The following is a 3858-nucleotide window of genomic DNA, read 5'->3' on the forward strand; positions in this document are numbered from 1 at the left end:
CCCCAGCCCCTTTTTCTAGGTTCTTATAGTAGTATATTTTTTTGGATAAAATGACAATGTTAACTAATTTCAAAAGTTTTGTAAAGGTTATTCTATGTAGAGGCCTTTCTAAGGTGAAGATTTAATACACTGATGTCAAACTAATGTTTAATTCTAACACTTGCAAATATTGTTACACTTGTAATTTTGTAATCAACTTTTTAATAACTGTTTTTCATTTCTGCAACTGAAGAATGAAAAATATGGAATACTTCACAAATTTTCATATTATCCTTGTGCAAGTGTCATGTTAATCTCTGTATTGTTGTAATTTTGGTATACGTGCTGCTGAAGCATGTAGTATCCTCTAAATTTAAGTAGTTAATGATGCAATCTTTATATAGGCTTATATCCTTGGGTGCCTATTTGTAGCAAGGAAACCTTATTGTTCCTAACAATACTATTGATCTTATTTCCCTAAAATAATGTGTATAGTGGGAAAAAATTATATTGTTTGGTCGATTGCTCACATTTGCATTTTTTGTCAATGACAATTTTAAGTCTTTTTTCATTTTAGATTTGATCATACTTTGAAGCACTTACAGCTAGGTCCTAAGGTGATGACTTTTTCGAGTACTTATTTACGTAAATGAGTTAGCTTTGTGGAGCTAATAGATTCAAAGTAAGCCTTGCTTAAGAGCTACTTCTAAACTTCTGCAGCTGAAAATTTCCCAAATGAGGTCTTACTGGCACAAATGTCTACCTTTTATCCTTCTTCCACGTAGGAACAGACCAACCAAAATATCCTACCCTGACAGCATAGTTTGTCTTACTAGAACAAAACTAATCTTAGTTACAAGGGATCATAGAGAGATGAACAGTTCGGACAGAACTGGTCAGACTAGAAGGTATTTTATCAAAATTTAAGTGTTTATTATACCTACCATTTCAAAAGTAGCTAACGCCAACGTGAAAATTTCTTCATATAAAGCATTTGACAAGATCCAACACCCCTTTATGATGAAGGTTTTGGAAAAACTAAGAATACATGGAACATTCCTCAATACAATAAAGGCTGTATATGACAAACCTACAGCCAGCATTATACTCAATGGTGAAAAATTAAGCCATTTCCTCTTAACTCAGGAACAAGACAAGGATGCCCACTCTCTCCACTTCTCTTCAATCTAGTATTAGAATGTCTAGCTACAGCAATAAGACAAGATGCAGACATAAAGGGGATCCAAAGAGGGAAAGAAGAAATAAAACTCTCCCTCTTTGCAGATGACATGATCTTGTATTTAAAGAATCCCATAGACTCCACTCCCAAATTACTCAAGCTGATTCAAAACTTTGGCAAAGTAGCAGGTTATAAAATTAACCCCCAAAAATCAATGGCTTTTCTGTATGCCAACAATGAGAAAAGTGTGGCTGAAATTAGGAAAGCAACTCCATTTGTAATAGCACCACAAAAAATAAAATACCTAGGAATTAACTTAACTAAAGAAGTGAAGGACCTCTATGATGAAAACTTTAAAATCTTGAAAAAGGAAATCAACACAGAACTTAAAAAATGGCAAAACCTCCCATGCTCCTGGATTGGAAAGATTAACATCGTGAAAATGGCAATACTTCCCAAGGCTATCTACAAATTCAACGCAATACCTATCAAAATTCCAACCTCAATCTTCAAGGAAATAGAAGAGGCAATCCAAAAATTCATATGGAACAATAAAAGACCCCGAATAGCAAAAACGCTCCTCAACGGAAAGAACACTGCTGGAGGAATATCAATACCAAACTTCAAACTCTACTATAAAGCCATAGTAATCAAAACAGCTTGGTATTGGCATAAGAACAGACCTCAGGACCAATGGAATAGAATTGAAAACACAGAAATGAACCTACAGACCTATAGCCATGTAATCTTCGATAAGGGAGCTAAAACAATAGAATGGAAGAAAGACAACCTCTTCAGTAAATGGTGCTGGCAAAATTGGGTAAATACATGTAGAAAACTTAAGCTAGATCCTTATATATCACCCTGCACCAGAATCAACTCCAAATGGATCAAAGACCTTGAACTCAAAGCAGACACTCTGAAAACATTACAGGATGGAATAGGAGAAACACTAGGTCTCCTTGGCTCAGGCCGAAATTTTCTGAATAGAGACCCGGAAACACAACAAATCAAAGATAGGTTGGACAAATTGGATTGCATAAAGTTGCAGAGCTTCTGCAGGGCAAATGACATAGCTAGCAAAATCAATAGAAAGCCCACGGATTGGGAGAAGATCTTTACTAGCCATCCAACGGACAAGGGTCTCATATCTAAAATATACTTGGAACTCAAAAAATTAAACCCCCCAATAAGAAATCCTCAAAGAAACAACTGCCCAATAAATAAGTGGGCGAAAGACTTAAAGAGAAACTTCTCTGAAGAAGAAAGAAGGATGGCCAATAGACACATGAAGAAATGTTCAAAATCCCTAGCCATAAAAGAAATGCAAATCAAAACAACACTGAGATATCACCTCACTCCAGTTAGAACAGCAAAAATCAAGAACTCTAACAGCAACAGATGCTGGAGGGGATGGGGACAGAAAGGAACCTTACTTCATTGTTGGTGGGAATGTAAACTTGTTCAACCACTTTGGAAAGCAGTATGGAGGTTGCTCAAAAGACTTCACATAGAACTCCCCTATGACCCAGCAATCCCACTTTTGCGCATTTACCCAAATGTTTACAAACAAGACCACACTAAAGCTACCAGCACAACTATGTTTATTGCAACATTATTTACCATAGCTAAGATATGGAACCAACCCAGATGCCCCTCAGTAGATGAATGGATCAAGAAAATGTGGTATATATACACAATGGAATTCTATGCCTCCATCAGAAAGAATGACATTGCCCCAATTTTTAGGAAATGGAAAAACTTGGAAAAAATTATATTAAGTGAAGTAAGCCAGGCCCAAAGAAACATAGCTCCCATGGTTTCCCTTGTTTGTAATATCTAGTAGATGTATGAGTCAAGTGGAAAAGGTCAGATAATGTGATGTCAGGAAAATGAACCCTTAGATATATATTTTAATGTTTTTTTTTTCTTTTATGCATGTGTTTCTAATGCATTTATAGATTATCTCTTGATTGCTTTGTATGTCCCTCCCCCACAGTATAACCCCTGCTTTCACTATATTTGATGTCAGTATAACTTGTGGAGGAGATGGGGAAAATCCAGTTGTTTAAGGATACAGGTGAACCTGTTGCAACAATGAGAAGTACAAGTTGTCATGTCCAAAACGAGCTTTACAACGTCGATGCGGGGGGGGGGGAAGGGAGGGAAGGAGAAGGATTGGGATTGGGATTGGGGGGGAGGGGGGAGGCTGGGAAGGTATGTGAAGGGTAAACAAAGGAGGAGGCTGCAATGCTTGGTAAGAAATGTACGCATTATCATGCCCATGTAATTGTAACTCTTCTGTACAGTATGTTCACAAATAAAATAAAATTAAATTAAAAAAAAATTCTTCATATGCATGATTTCCTGATGTGTGGCCTGTCTACCTTCCAACCAGGCAGGAACTTACACTACTGCCTTTCTATCACCAAATATTTCCATAGCTCCAGGAGAAGTCCATGTTTCTCCTCATTATTAGGCCTTAAATTGGTAATGTTTTAATCACAGTGTTTCCTCTTGCCTCCAGGCTGTAAATCTACAAATGGTAAAGCTTTAGGTCTAACTCTACCTAACACTGAGGTACAGATAATGCAATAATACTTTAAAACAGAGTTGTCTTTGATATCCTAACCACAACAGAACAATGCAAAACATGTGCCCTTTTTATTATATTACATATAGTTATATATTTTATATTT

At 36.4% G+C, this 3858-nt stretch overlaps 1 pseudogene; it reads right to left on the reverse strand.

Moving 5' to 3' along the window:
• Window positions 1-236: 236 nt before the first annotated feature.
• LOC138815588 (U6 spliceosomal RNA) lies at window positions 237-336 on the reverse strand (annotated as a pseudogene).
• Between the last annotated feature and the right edge of the window lie 3522 nt (window positions 337-3858).

The sequence above is a fragment of the Dipodomys merriami genome, unplaced genomic scaffold, assembly GCF_024711535.1.
Source record: "Dipodomys merriami isolate MVZ:Mamm:240054 unplaced genomic scaffold, mDipMer1.0.p SCAF_652, whole genome shotgun sequence".
Lineage (NCBI taxonomy): Eukaryota > Metazoa > Chordata > Mammalia > Rodentia > Heteromyidae > Dipodomys > Dipodomys merriami.